Source organism: Serinus canaria, chromosome Z (assembly GCF_022539315.1).
Source record: "Serinus canaria isolate serCan28SL12 chromosome Z, serCan2020, whole genome shotgun sequence".
Taxonomy (NCBI): Eukaryota; Metazoa; Chordata; class Aves; order Passeriformes; family Fringillidae; genus Serinus; species Serinus canaria.
Genome location: NC_066343.1, coordinates 39,243,740 through 39,260,517, shown reverse-complemented (window position 1 = coordinate 39,260,517; position 16,778 = coordinate 39,243,740).

Here is a 16,778-nt window from a genome sequence, read left to right as displayed (position 1 = left end):
TAAAAGCTGTTGCCTGTCTGGAACCTACATTACTGGATCTTGAGTTACAGTTTCAGGAAAAATTGCTTGTTAGTAGGAAACTGACCAAGTTTCATTTCATGTAAACCTTGTTGAAGTTAATAGAGCTGACTGTAAACCTTCAGTGCTGTTTTATGGATATATTTCTCCTATAATGAGTTAGGAAACTTCCTTTGAAGTTTTTGCTTTAGCATGTAAGAGGTCTTAGCATGAAGTCTTCAGATTTCAAATGGCACAAATAATCCACAGATTTTATTCTCTTGTGCAAAGTAAGAGTCATGTTATTCAAATTGCAGAATCAAATTAAGTGTTGTGTTTGGTTTAGATGATGAAGTCACAACGGCCTCTCTTTTTTTGCATTGGTGTTAATATTTAGCCATCTCAGCTACAATAATTGCATGTACCTTCTGTTCTCTTCCTCCCTCCCCCACCTTCCTACCTTAAAGGCAATGTTACTTGTCTGACTTTTTTTCTGCCCCACCCCCATTGTCCTTGTCTTCTTTTTCAACATGTGCTCTCTGGAAAGCCACTGTCATGCCTGTGGTCCAGTGCAAGCAAGAAGATCTCAATAAAGCTGTTTATAGCATAACTTTGCAAATATTTCACTGCAATTTTCTGGTGTATAAGGCTTCCAGATCTGTGTTCAAGCTTTTAGAATTAATGAGAAATATTGCTTAGTTTTTTCCAACAAGAAAAGGAATTAAATTAGTTATATTGAGAGAGCATGCTTATTTAAGAGCTGATGTTAAACAGAAAATGGTTTGTGTGGCTATGCATAGCAGTCATTGGTTCTTGCCTTATCCACTTTGCAGTGGATGTACCTGGCAGTGGTGTGTCAGAGCCCTTCAGATAACCACTGTTCTTACCGGCTGAATTTGCAACACAGATTGCCCCCCGGAACAGAGGTACGGCCACATTTCTCTAGAGTGCCACAGCACTCCTGTAGCAGCTGCTGAAGGCATTTGTCGTGGCAGCTGCTCTCACAAGCTACATGTAGCCTTCTGGCAGAAGGCAGCCTCGGCACTTTCTGTCATCTCTTGTCTACAGTATGTCACCAACTAACAACTTGTTATCTTTGTTTCAGGTGCTAAGTAGACTTCTGCACTTGCAGCATATCTGACTGCAGTTTCAGGTTCTGTGTTCTTCAAGAATGTTTTCCTTTTAATGTGAAAATAAGCTCCTTCTTTTGTTGAAAAAAACCCAGTCACAGGTCACAGTGAAAGCTTTCAATTAATTCAGTGTCAGTATATTAAACCTACAGTATTCTCACACAGGGACATGGATGTTACCCTATTAACAATGAAAGTCCGTTCTTGCCGTATGGTTATTCAAGAAAATGAAACCAATGAATCTGCTATGGCAGTACAAGGTACCTGCATCAGAATGTCGTTGAAAAGCTCTGTCACTAAGGGAAGCTAGTAGAAAACAGAAGGCTCTCAGAAACTTCGCTGTGCCCTAGTTCTTTTCAAGGTATTCACTCAAACTGTGGAACAAGGCCATGACTGGTCCCAGAACTATGGCAGGTTTTCAAATAGAGTAGGCTGGAAAAAACAGCTTGAGAACTAGTCTAATCCTACTGGATATTAGTTTGGCCACAAATATGCATGTCACTATAACCCAGCAACCTCCTTCTTGTTTAATGCAGGCAGTGCTCTCAGGAAGCAACGGCTAGTTGAGATAATGTAATTTCAAAGTATGAATGAAGAATGTTAAGTGGTTTCCTAAAAGATATTCTGGACTGATCAGTAATGCAAGTTTACAGTAGAAATATATATTTCAGGTCATATCAAAAGCAGAAATTTTCATGGTAATGGAACATGATTAGATGGACCATAAACATAACATTGCTTCTAAATATAAAGACCTATTTCTTGATGTCTCGCTGTAATAATGTCAGACATTCCTGTTTTGAATAAAAAGGTAATGACTTTAAGCTTTTTGCTATAGGGAGGAAAGGATGATTTATAGTACGATGTTTCTAAATTATCTGGTGGCAAGGAAAATTAAATTGTATTTGTCTGAGAGGGAAAGGCAGAAAGGACTTTAAAATGTAGGTAACACCTTTTATTTCAGATCCAATACTCTGTTATGCTCCTAGAAGAAACAGAATACCAATAGTAATAACAGCAAATGAGAGGATGAAGGTAAACTGACATTGCAACTGGTGAATTCCACAGAAGAGTGTGTAAGTTTCTTACAAATCAGCATCTCATCTAAATGTGTATGACTTTTGTACAGTCTGTCACTTTTACTCTTTTCCTTAAGGACTTCTTTCCTTATTTTACTGGGCTTTCTAACAGGGTGAAATTGCAGTGTGTGGCTGTCAGAATTTGTTCAGCCTCTGATTCTTAAGGCTAAAAAAACTTGGCTCTCTCATCCTTTCCAGGAAATGGCATGTGCTCCATCTCCCTGATCACCTTGGCAGTGTTTGCTGGTCACCTGCTTCACTGTCAGCAGTATTCTTGTGCTAGGGAATGCTAAATAGGACACAACCCTCCACATGCAGCCTCACAAGTGATGAAAGCAGAAGGCAGCTTGCTCTCTGAGACCTGCTTGCTCTCTGAGACTGCAAGGTCACACAGCTGACTTCTGTTAAGCTGCACACAGGTGCACACGGCTCTTACTCTAAAGCTCCCTAACCAGCTGTTTCCCAACCCATACTGTTGCATGGAGTTATTTCTGCAAGAATGAAGTAATTTGCATTAGTCTTTGTTGAAGTTATATTTCTGCAAGTCCACGTATTCTTCCTGTGTTGTACTGGTTCTCTATCTCTCATTGCTTTATTTTCTTTTCTTGACTCTCCCTGCCATGTGTGGAAGCTTCTCTACCACTTTCCCATTATCTACAGAATCAGATACCTCTTTCTGGAGGGAATTAGTTTGGGCAGACATGACTTAGCATTGTGCTGACTGTTTCAAAATACCATCACCTTCATGTGCCTAGGTATGGATTCAGAGAAGATTTGCTCTAACTGCTGGGACTGAGGTCAGACTGTCAAATTAGTAATTCCCTGGAACATGGATGTGGCACTTGCCTTTTACTACTCATCAGGTACTGCTATAACCTTTCCAGTGTCATCGAGAATGTCTTTGTGGGACACAAGGCAGCACCCTCTCTGGTCCCATGGGGAGTTGTATGTGTTTGCAGGGTGAAGTTGTCTGTTGCTACAAGGAGGTGCTGATACATATGATTTCAGTAAGAAAGACACTCTTATTCTAAAATACCATTTAAAAACATCAGTGATGAGGACAGACAGAGAAGACTCTGAGGTGGGCAAAAAATCCAAATTCATTGTGGAGTACAACTGCTCATATAGTATTTTAGGAAGACTAGTGATGTTTTACTACAATGATTGGGTTAAAAATCGCATAAACAAACTTATGCATTTTAAACATCTCTTGCTTGTAGAAGTCTGATGTAATTTTCTTTTTCTTTGGTAAATCCGTCTGATTTGATCTTCTTGCAATCTTGACTTAATTCTCAAAGTTCTGTTTGTTCTTGCCAAGGCATCCTGTTATCAAATCTCTTAGGCTAACCAGGTCCAAAGTCCATCATCTGTCTTGTGTCCCAATATCCCAATAACTAGTTATAAGAACTAGTATTTTCAGATGAAGGCAAGGCCATGCAGGTGGGATAAGCTCTGGTAGAAGAGCTTTGTCGAGATGAGCTGCCTGCTGGCTTCCCCAACACTGTGCTGCTTGAGCTTGTGCCACCACCAAGAGATTTGCACAGCCCAATGCAGCCTGAAGGCCCCGCTGGCAGTGCAGAGCACAGACCTTGCCTGCTCAGGTTATCCATGACATGATGGGGGTCACTGAGCCCACAACATCTTTTGGTCAGCTTCACCGCATTCCCTGTCCCATTACTCACAGTAGGTTGTAATACCTTTCTACAGATACTGTTGGTAGGCTTGGGAAGGTTAGTAGGCTTCTTGTCATCTGCTCATGGATCACCTGCTTCTTCCAGTATCTGTGTTGCCTCTGTAAGCTGTAAGTTATTCAGGCTGTTATACAAGTCACAAATAATGCTAGCTTTAAATAGTTGTACTGTTGTGGCACTGCAGATGCTGAAGGAACATTTTTGGCTAGATGATACTACTTAAAAAGCCATGGTAATATATAACTTACTGCTTTGTGACAAGTGAATACCAAAACATCTTTTACATTATTTTCATGGATAAAACTAACATTGATTTCAGCAAAGTTCAGTTAATATAAAAAAAGCCAAAATGCAGGCTTCACAAATACCATCTGAATTGGTAATACAACATAAACCAGAGAGGTGAGCTGAGTTGGGTGAACTGAGAGAGATATTCACAGAAGCAGTAACAAATTGGAGGCCTTTCAGGATAAGGGTATTTCCCCGTGTACCAGAGGACCTCTCACGGAGTCATTGCGATAAAGAAAATTTGCCTCAATTCTGTGGCTATTCAAAAAGCAGTAGGAATTCCAATCCAATTGACCGAGACAGAGCATCTAATCTTCTGCCCCTTTATGGTGGAGATTGGAACTGGGAGACATTGCATACTTAATGCTTCTTAGTAGCTAAATGAGCATCTCCCTGCACACTGACTTAGATTTTTTAGCTTATTTCCTTGTATAAACTTCAGAGATATCCAATACAGTAATTTAGCTGGTATAGTCCACCTTGAAATGTTAAACAACTTTTTGTTTGCATACTTGGTAGGTTGGAATTTTCTTCTAGGATGAGAATAGCCTTTTCTATGGGGCAGGGGGGATGACGACAGATGGACCTCTACAGAGAGACCTGGAGAGACTCAATCAATGGGCTCAGGACAGCTTCATGAGGCTCAATAGGGCAAAGTGCTGTGTCCTGCACTTTAGTCACAACCACCCCATGCAGCACTACTGGCTGGGGGAGGAGTGGCTGGTGGCTGGAGCTGTTGAGCAGAAGGGGACTTTGGGGTGCTGGTTGAAGCCAGCTCAATATAAGCCAACATTGTGCCCAGGGGGCCAAGAAGCCCTACGGCATCCTGACCTGTATCAAGAATAGTGTGGCCTGCAGGACCAGGGCAGGGATTGTTCCCCTGCACTTGGCACTGGTGAGGCCACACCTTGAATCCTGTGTTCAGTTCTGGGCCCCTTGCTTCTAAAAGGACTTTGAGGTGCCAGAGAGTGTCCAGAGAAGGGCAACAAGGTTCATGAAATGACCTGAAAGCATGTCTTATAAGGAAAGGCTGAGGGAACTGGGTTTGTTTTGTCTGGAGGAGAGGAGGCTCAGGGGGAACCTCATCACTCTCCACAGCTCCCTGAAAGGAGGGTGTGGTGAGGTGGGGGCTGGTTTCCTCTACTGTGCCAGCAGTGAGAGGACCAGAGAAAATGGCCTTAAGATGAGACAGGGGAGATTCAGATCAGATATTAGAAGGATTCTTTTTCACTGTCAGGGTGATCAGGAAAGAGGTTTCCTTGTAGGTGCTCAAGAGGAGTCTGGATCTGTTGCCAGGTGGTGTGGTTTAGTGATTTAGGGGTTATTACAGGGGTAGTGCTGGACGGTGGGACTGGATGATCTTAAAGGTTTCTTGCAACCTTGGCAATTCTATGATTATTCTATGAAAAGCAGATTATTATTTCTGCTGAAAGGGTCAAGGATTTATTTTATTGGTGTTGATAATCACAGTCCAAGAATGATGCAATGGTAGCACTAACTGCAGAAGATTAAAGCCTTTTCTCACTTGACAGAATAACAACCTTCACAAAGCATTTTTCAAATTAAAATAATGCTAAGGTGAAAATATTGAAAGAATCTGTAATGGAAAAGATTGTGATCTGTGATAATTAAGAGGAAGTGTTGTGCTCCACTGACAGGATTTAGGAAATAAATGTAATTTCAACCTAAATATTCTCAACTGACTTTCCTGCTCCTAGGACAATCTCCTGTTATATTTATAATTACAGCACAATCATAATTTAACAGATATGTACTATATATAAAATTTGGGCAGGTATTATTGCAAGTATTATTAATGTATTATTAAACAACAAATCTATCATTTATCGTAAAAGAATACAGCAGCCCCCCTAATGCTGGCTGACTGCCTAAGCATGTGCTTAGGTATTTTACTCCCTTGTACCAACTTTTAGTGTAATCCCCTCATACAGTTTCTCTAAACTAGAAAGTGCCATTAAGTAGGAAGTGTAAATAGGGATCTACTTTGTAACTTAAAACATTCAAATTATCTTTCATTAGATAAGTTTTTATGAAAATATTTCTTTTGTCTTAAACCTTTTATTTACAAATGAGTGACTCAAATGCAAATACTGAAAAATTTGTTTGAGCTGCTGAGAATATTCTGCCAAGCTTATGTGCAGTAAGGGCCTGTATAAATAATATATTACTTTAAAATAAATATTAGTGTATGGAAGAGCACTTCCATGTGGATTTTACTTTTTGTTTTAGAGGTGGTCAGGTACAAAGGCAAGCATAAGCTGTTAAGTACTTGTATATTAATTCTACAGAAAAAGTCTGTAAACCTCTCAGATGCTTTGGGTAATCTCATGCTTTTCAGGCACAGGAAGTGAACTTGTTTGGGTTTTATGCGGAACAGATTTAGTGCAATTAATTATTTGTGGTAGAATTGGCACAGACTGACAATTGTTGGACATTGTGGCATTGGTATAAAGATGTGTAAGCTGATATAGTTTGTGTAAGCTGATATCATTTTTGCAGAAAGTCATGTAATAACCCTAGATAATAAAATAATGCCCATGTTGCACCTAAAATTTTAGGCAGAATTTGGCTAACTGAAAAAATATTAAGGACCTGATCACTTCATAGCTTAGTTCTGCATTTGCTTTAGATCTGTATAAACCATACTGGCCACTACAAGAAGGTATAAAACCCTTCCTGGCCCTGTCTTCATGCTTGCATGCCATCTTCTATGTCTGCATTAAAAACAATCAAAACCATCATCATAAGCTGCTGGGTTAAAAATTCTCTGTAGTAGTTGGGCTGGATTTTAGCTTGAATTAGTTCCCTGAGGTAAAAAGGAGGAAATGCTGCAGAGGGGGGGGAAGAAGCAGGGGGAGGGATATGGAGAATGCATACCAGTGCCAGTTTTTTGTGTGTGGAACCATAGCCACTGTTCTGTTGAAGAATAGCAACAGGCATCCTTGGAGTCAGCAGCAGGAAAACAGGATGAAAATATACAAAGAAGGAAGTCAAGAACTGAAGGGAAGGAAGCTAAGAGGTAGAGCTATGAATATCAAAATGAGAAAGAGCTTACTGTATCCTTTGTTTTCTTTCACAAACCAAATAATTAAATAATCTTTATTAGGAGCTGAAAAGAATAATAAAAAAGGATGTAAAAAGGGAAAATCAAAACTTTCTGTGATGTTGAAAACTATATGTGATTGTAGAAAGCTGAATTCAACTGTGAAGCAGCCAAGAATGAAAATCATACATATTAATACTGATTAAAGCTACCAGTGAAGGTATACAAAATAATTTGAATAAATTGCTTAATTTGAGGGAGCTTAGTATCTACAGTATGTTTCTTGTTGAAATTTTCCTATCAAAAGAGAAAGAAAGGCACAGAGAATCATAATTTTCTCATAAGTATTCCACTGAACTCTAATTTCTTAGAAGTGTTAAATGAGTACATTTTACATTCTAATTTCTTAGAAGTTTGTGAATGAGTACAAAAATAAGGTAAGAGTAATAATAATATGTTTGTCTTTTTGAGAGGTGGTAACACAGAGTCATTGAATTGTTTAGGTTGGAAAATGTCTCTAACATCATCAGTCCAACTGTCAACGTAATAAAACATTATCTTTAATAAACCTTTAAACAGTGTTGAATCATGGTGGTAACTTCTTTTTTCCTGTCAGAATTCAGAGGGGCATGCAATGCAGGTATTACATAAGCAAAGGGAATTGTATGTTTAAGACTTTACTCCCAAAGAAAAACAAAATGTGATGTGTCTTGGTATATTTTGAACCCAATTCTACACCATCCTGTTCACTCACTGGACTAAACTCAATGCAGGGTCTGTTGCAGCACTTCACCCATCCTTCCATTGGTTAGGAGCATAGCTTTCTTCTAGTTACCAATGTCCCAATTCCTCTAAGCTGCATAAGTAAATAATGAACTGGTTCTAATTAGAATATAGACAAGCATACTGAATTTTGTAGCACTATTTACAACAGTGAAGGGGGGCATGGGTGAAAGTTGAGGAAAGATTCTTGATGCTGATTTTTCCCCTGATGTTTTTTAAATAATGCATTTATCTGTTCTTTAATTCTCTAAGTATCTTCTCCAGCTGTGTAGTTGTAATTCAGCAGTGTCATGTGTTGTCATTTCTGCATTAGTAAATAGGTAGGACCTATTTACTGAGTAATTATGAAATAACTTCATAATGAAATGCAGGAAAGGGTTCTAATTAAATTTTAAAGTTGCTAAACAACTATTCAACTTAATGAGAATTTGCAATCCATGTATCCTAATTAGTTCTCAGAATACATACTAAAGTATATAAATGATACGGTAAATAGAAAATTTACCGTATCAAGTGATTTTCCACACTTCCAGGTGTAGAAAACCATTTGTAAACAAATATACTCATACACAAGAATTCATATATTAACTTTTGGTGGAATAGTAGGGCAACCACATGAAATTTTTAATATTTTTAAATATATAACTAACAATAAAGAAAGCATGTAAAGATTAATGTCAATAACCTATGTAGTCCAGTATTTTGTCTGAAAATGTCTAGTACTAGGTGTGGAGGGTAGCATGGCACGGGGAGAGTGCTACCTCCTGCATTCTTTCAGCAATCTTAGGCTTGTGGGCATCCTCAGCCAGAAGTTGTATCTTTGCACTTAATAGCTGGAAATCAAGAAAATGAGACCATCAGACTAAGCCAGATAATCAGAGGTTTTAGTGAATATAAAATGTTGTTAAAATATACTTCTTGTCTGTCTGATTCAGGTACTGCAACACTTAAGTGCAAAGAAAAATTATTTTTTGGATATAAGATCTATTCCTAGTTTTCTTAAATTCTTACATTTTTCTGGGTTAATTTGTTTTTAAAAAATCTGGTATGTGTGCAGTCTAATATAAGTACAGTTAATGCCATAATCCACATATCATTAGTATTTCTTAAACTGTAAAAAAAAACCCACCAAAAAACCCAGCAAGCAAAAATCTCCACACAAGTTAATCAAAGTATGAAAACTGATTTAAAACACTAATTGAATATTTATAAATAACATTAATCATCACAGTATTAATTAATAATCATTTGGAATTTGTAGCAAAGCTCCATGAAGTGGCTATTACAGTATTGTTTGAAAGATCTTTTTGATAACTGATAAATTCAGTACGAATAGATAGAGCTAGTCAGAGGAAAATCTTCATTAGGTTAGAAAAATAAATACACAGAACTAGTTATATTGCTAAGAATGAGTATCTCAGTCACACAGAAGCCTTACCAATAATGTAATCCTATCTTCCAGTTTCTAACTTTACCATTGTGTGTACTAGTCTTTCCAGATTTTATTCTTGAATTTTAAGTTCATTATCATTTGTACTATTTTTGTAATTGCCTTTTTTCAACTGAAGTGTCTTATACTGTTTCTCTATGCTCACTTGGAACTTTTAAGTAGGTAATAGTGAAAACATAAAACAATACAAGGAAACATAAATCAAACCTAATAACCCCCAATACAAAACTGTAATATCCTAAACCAAACTCCATAATCCCTAACCCTTAATTTTAACCCCAAGATATAAAATAATGCTTTACTTAGAATAATAGACTCATTCCAGTTGGAAGAGATCCTTAAGATCTTTGGGTCCAACCATTCATCCAGCATTGCCAAATCTACCACTAAACCATGTCCCTAAGTTCCACATCTAAACATGTTTTAAATGCATCCAAGGATGGTGACTCAACCACTTATTTGGGTAACTTGTTCCAATGGTTGACAACCTGTTCAGTGAAGGAATTTTTACTGACATTCAATCTAAACTTCTCCTGGAGCAATTTGAGGCCACTACCTTTTGTTCTGTCACTGGTTGCCTGGGAGAAGAGGCTGACACCACCTGGCTGCACCTTCCTGTTCAGGGAGCTCTAGAGAGTGATAAGGTTTCTCCTGAGTCTCCTTTTCTTCAGCTAAACACCCCCAGCTCTCTCAGCCACTCCTCAAGTTCTGGACTTGTGTTCCAGACCCTTCACCAGCTCCATTGCCCTTCTCTGGACACACTCCAGCCCCTCAATGTTCTTCTTGTTGTGAGGGGCCCAAAAAAAGGCACAGCTTCATCAGGGCAAAATAAATCTCTTTCCTAGTCCTGCTGATCACACCACTGTCATACTCGTTGAACCTCATATTGTTGTTCTCAGCCTCAGTCCCTCAGATCCCTCTGCAGGGCTATGCTACATTACAGCAGATCAACACTCCCACCCAACTTAATTCATCTGCAGACTTACTAAATATGCTCAACCCCCTCATCCAGATCCTTGATCAAGATATTAAAAGGCATGGTCCCAGTACTGATCCCTGGGGAGCACCTGTAGTTACTGGCCACCAACTGGATGTAACTCCATTCAACAACACTCTCAGCCCAGTCATCCAGGCAATTTTTAACCCAGTGAGCAGTGGACCAGTCCAAGACACAGACACCCAGATTCTCCATGAGAATGCTGTGAAAAATGTTGAAAAGGCTTTATTAATGTCCCGGCAGACAATGTTCGGAGCCTTTCCCTCATTTGTTAAGTGGATCACTCCCTTCATAGGGTGATCACAGGATGAGATCAGGTTGTTCAAGCAGGACCTGCCTTTCACAAGCCCCTCCTGACTGGGCTGTCCTGCAAATGCATGCAATGACACTCAGGATGATCTGCTCTATGCCTTTCCCTGGTACCAAGGTCAGACTGACAGGCCCATGGTTTTCTGGATCCTCCTTCTGATCCTTCTGTAGACAAACATCACATTGGCCAGCCTGCAGTCATCTAAGATCCCCCATTTGACAAGGGCTAATGATAAATGATAGAATATGGCTCAGACAGCACTTTTAAGAGCTCCCTCAGTATCCTCAGGTGGATTCAATTTGGCCACATAGATTTGTCTGGTTCTAAGCGTTCTAGGAAGTCATTGACCATATCTCCTTGGACTGTGGGAGGTTCATTCTGCTCCCTGTTCCACCTCAGGGGGCTGGGTACTCCAGCAACTTATTGCTTTGTCCAACTTATTGCCCTTTCAGGATACAGGAAATCAAGTAGATTAAATTCTTTGTCCAGGAAAGGCTGGTTTTCTACTTTTTGGTTCACAATCCTGAAGACAATTTGGGGTGATTATTTTACAAGCTGAAGATTATCAGAATGCAGCAGTTTTCTATAATGTTTCCTTCTTGTTCTAGCATTTTCAGTGATGAATAAGAAGTTAATAGGAAAACAATAGCAGGAGGTATTTCTGCCCCAAGAAGCAGAAGTAACTACTTGTGTAACTACTTTTTTGTATTTCATCTCAAAAATATTATGGTTTTGCTCCTGATATGCAAGCCTGAGGAGGCATACTCTCAAAATTTTTCTCTACACTCACTTTCCTCCATAAGTCAAGGATTTTGGGTTTTATTTGATTTCAGGTAACCACATAACAGCTAGAAGAGAGGCAGCACTACCATCTTACTCTGGTATACACTATGTTATAGATAATTACTGAAAGCAGGATCTGTGTTGGTAACCACTTTACACACACAACCCCTCCCTTTAAAGGCACTCTCCTTTAGCTAGATTGCATGATGTGGACTGCCTCTTAAACTGAAATGTCTGCTGAGGACATTCCTTGTAAATGCTGCTACTGGCACCAGTGACACCCTGGTGTTTAGCATAATAGTTAAGAGGATAGGAGTTTTTCCTGCACTGCAGACCTCAACTTCTGAAAGAGAGAAATGGGCAAATAAAGTGGAGAGAACTGACTCTTCAGAAGACACAAAGTAAGGAAAAGGCAGAGAGGCTAGAGGACAAGAAATCATGAACTCTACAACAATTTTTTTTTTTTTTTTTTTTTTTTTGTAAAGGGTTGTCCAGATGCAGAGGATGAGTACCTGGACATAACGCCAGGAAGTAAAAGCTGGAGATGTAAGAGGCAGACAAGGCCCAGATAGACAAGGAAGAAGGAAATTTGGTTATGTGGAGGCCTGCAGAAGAAAAAGGAATAAGCAACAAAGGTGAGAAACTTGAACAGCTATGGGAAAAGGTCTGAAAATGAACTGTAAGATGGTGATAAATGGGCAGATGCTAAAAGTTGGAACTCTAGAACCAGGCAGGGCTGGAAATAAATGGAAGTTTGATGGTACAGCACAAAAGAACAGGCAGCCAGGCTGGACATGCGGTGCCTAAGAACTTAGAGATAAGAAAGATAAAACAAAGGTAGATCCCTTCAAATGCATTTTCCCATGACTGTAAAATTATAAACAGCCATAAAGTTTTTTTAGGGCCAAAATACAGAATGTTTTTCTTTTGAAGAATATCAACACTTGAGATATTCCTAAAGCTATCCCAGGGTGGATGCAGTTAGATCTACAAAAAGTGAGTTTATTTGAAAGGCTTTTTTTTACCCTAACAAAAGTGGACTATGACCTATAAATGTGCCAATTTTGCTTATCTACAGCTGTGTAATTTCTGTATCTATCACGTAGAATCACTAAGGCACTTTTTGCCAGTTGAGTCCTGTTTATGGTAGGAACTTCTTATGACCCATCTTCTGTCCCTTAGCAATCATATCTCAATGCATCTCTGATATAAAATGGGCTTCTTTGCATAGTTCTAATTTTAGGTCTGCAACCTGTGCAATTCATTAGCAAGAAAAGAAGATATGGTCACAGTAGCAGAAAGGGAAACTTTTATGAAATCCACAACTGAATCCACATCCATTAAGTGCTGACAACTATCTCCAGCACTAAAAAAATGAAGGTTTTGTGGTCTTTAAAGTCACCATCTAATTTTAAAATACAGTATCTTTTAGTTTGCAAAAGTTGCTTCTTTAGTAAATTTGCTTCAAGTATCAGTATATGTTGATCTATAACTATCTATGTATAGCTATCTATGTATATGTCTATGTTGTCCAAATCTGAAAATTGCTTATCATAAAGTCTTTTGAAATTAAAATTCAAGTTTGTTCTTACTTGACAGTTTTTGGGATTCCAGTTCCTGCTGTTGAAATAGGACACCATAGCCTATTTTTCACTTTTTTCTTGGTTTTCCTGGAGCAGGTAATGAACTTTGGTTTGGAGAAGTCCTTTCAAGAGCAATTTACCTACCTCATTTTATCTGAATCATCAGTAAATCCTTTATATATAGTAGGATTACCAGCACATGCAGCAGACAGATCAAAATTACTGACCCCTTTTTAAGATACTAATTACTTTTAAAAAATTACTTCCCATGTTTAGGTATGTGTAACATATGAATTAAAATGTGTCTTTGCAAAATTTATATTTACTAACTCCTTTCTTTTTCCCTATCATCCCAATCAGGTAATTATGAGGCCTATTTTAAAAACCTAGGTACTGCTGAAATATCAGCAAATACTATAACACCGATGTATCTATGCTAGTCTTGCTCTTACAGTAGCTAAATAATGAATTCAAATCAGTATTTAGACAAGTAGCTGATATTTAACACAGGTTTTGAATTACTGCAGTTAAGATTAATACAGATTTCAGAAAGTTGCAGGTTTCTCTGATGTTTTAAAACAGAGCATTGTGCAATGAGACTGTTATTAGCTATACCAATGTTTTATAAGTAGAGTCTCTGTAATTAAAAGAAATAAGCTGGCATTTCCAGTTCTTCTGTTTTCTCTGTACAGATCTTAATTACCCTACCATAAAAGCTCTAACATTTTTTCACATTTCTGGGGCCTTTCTATGTGTAATGCAGAATTCAAGCTGTTATTCCTGCATAAATTCTTTAATTTAGTCTTGCTATAACATAGAAAATATTTTAAAGTGTCACAACACATTGCATTTACTGCATACATTCATTGGGAGGATCAGAAAACAATGTATAAAAGTACTTTGGTTTCCTAGGGAACCTGACACTGCTACTGATGTTGTTTTCAATATGAAATAAAGAAGAATACTTACTTCAAATATGTTTGCATTTTACTTCTGGTTATTTTTGAAAATACCTTTCAATACAAGTTCTTATTTCAATAAAAAAACTGAAAAGCATTGCACAGAATCAACTTCTGCTCCCAGGATTGTTTTTACTGATGTTATTCTTTTTAATGCAGTCCCAGCAATTAATAGAAATGGTTCTGAGTGGAGACATCTGGAACACAAAGATAATTATTCTGTGTACTGTAACTTGATACAATGAGTGGAACTAAGGATATGCTTTCTATCTCTCCAGCAGCAAAAAGCAATCTATCATCCCATGAACAGTACTAAAAGAAAATAAATCCTATCTTGATTTAAATAGGACTCTCTATTTCCTGTTACAAAACCCAAAGCCTCAAACAATACTAAAAACAAAATTTGCAGATCCTGGGACAACCCCAGAGTAACTAGTCAGAAAAGAATAGCATCTATTTTTTGTTCCAAAGGGATTACAGAAATGTTCTTTCCTGCTCCTGAAGATGAGAATTTATTAGACCTCTTAGCAGATAATTTAGTTTTACAGTAGATTACCAGGAATTAGTGAGATTGGTTATGTCCCTAATTATGGTTTTTTTTAAATGCCCTTAGTCTACTTTGAAAAATTTTGAAGTGGAACTTTATTATGCTTACAGAATTGTTTAAAGGAGCATAGAACTCTCAAAATAAGGGTCACAGGTGGAATGCAGCAAAGCCAATATAAAAGGTAATGGAAAAATCCACTATTTCTCTTTACTGCTTAAATTATATGATTGGGTAAATGGATTTCTCTACTTTCTAGGAGTGTGCTTCTACATTAGTCCAGCAGCAATTAGAGAGAAGTTGCTCTACAAATTGTCTCCATGAATCATGTAGTTCATCTTTTTATTGTGTAAAACATAAAAAATTACTCCTAATCAATGCACTTCAATTTTCTATCTCAAAATCATTTATCATCCCTTTTTGGCCTAGAGTACTTCTGAGATGTTTTCCTGAAATTAAATAAAAGGAGTTGGTATTTGTTTCAGTGAGCAGAATATGGCTATGTGAGGTAAATCTTACTGTGGCAGCAACAGAGACTCTACATTTTTACCTAAAAGCTCTTAACAAATTGATCAATGCATTTAGAATAATTAGGCCACATTTCAGATGTAATAGTGGTCTCTTATTTAATAAATAAAGATGCATCTCTTGATTGCAATAATAGACTCATAGAATAGAATCATAAAACACCCTGAGTTGGAAGGGACCCAGAAGGTTCATTGAATTCAACTCCTGCCCTTGCACAGCACAATCCTCAAGAGTCACACCATGTACCTGAAAGCATTGTCCAAATGCTTTTTGAACTCTGCCAGGCTGATGCTATGATCCTGATACAGGCTCTCTGGGGAGCCTGTTCCAGTGCCCACCCACAATTGAGTTAAAAAACCTTTCCTAATGTTCAGCCTACATCTCCTTTGACACAACTTCAGGCTATTCCTGTGGGTACTCTCACTGACTGCAACAGAGATCAGTGCCTGCCCCTCCTCTTCCCCTCATGAGGAAGTTGTAACTGCAGTGAGGTCCATCCTCAGTCTCCTCTGGGCTGAACAGACCAAGAAGCCTCAGCTGCTACTCACACAGCTTCCCTCAAGGCTATTCACCATCTTTGTAGCCTCCTTTGGACACAGTCTAATAGGTGTAGATCCTTCTCATATTATGGCACTCCAAACTGCCCCCAGCCCTGGAGGTGAGGCTGCCCCAGCTCAGAGCAGAGCAGGACAATCCCCTCCCTTGCCCAGCTGGCCATGCTGTGCCTGGTGCACCCCAGGACAGGGCTGGCCCTCCTGGCTGCCAGGGCACTGCTAGTCCATGTTCAACTTGCCAGGATCCCCAGGTCCCTTTCCATGGCACTGCTTACAGCATCTCATTCCCAGTCTGTCCATACATCCAGGGTTGCCCCATCCCAGATGCAGAATCCAGCACTTTCCCCTGTTGAGCTTCATTTGGCTGGTGATTGCCCAGACCTCTGATTTGTGGAGGTCTCTCTGCAGGGCCTCTCACTGCCATGGAGGGAGTCAACAGCTCCTCCCAGTTTTGTATCATCTGCAAACTTGCTCAGTGTCCCTTCCAGTCCTGTGTCCAGGTCATTTATGAAGCTGTTGAAGAGCAGAGGGCTGAGGATGGGGCCCTGTGGAACCCCTCCAGTGACAGGTTCCCAGTCTGATGTCACCCCACTCACTGTAACCTTTGTGCCTGGCCCATGATGCTCCCATCCCATTATGTGTTTATCCAGCTGTGGGTTGCCCATTTTTTTTCCAGAAGAAACCTGTGAGAGACAATAATGCAGGCTTTACTGAAATCCAGAAACATCACAACAACTGGGCTTCCTTGGTCATCTCCTGGGCCCTTTCAGAGAAAATGCTTAAAAGATGACCAGCACTAATGGACTGCAGCACCTTCAAAAGCTTTTTCCCCACAAGACCTTTCTCACTATTACTCTAAGCAGCCTGACGTCTGCTCTGCCCCTGTCCAGAGTTGAAGTTTTGCTGGCACTTCTCCAATTAACAGAGATTTCAAACTTGATTGCTTTATGATTACTGTGTGGAGCTTTCTCCCTGAAGTCAGGATGCCTACTTTGTGATTATTCTCCTGAATAAGGGCTGAGAGAAACGACTATCATC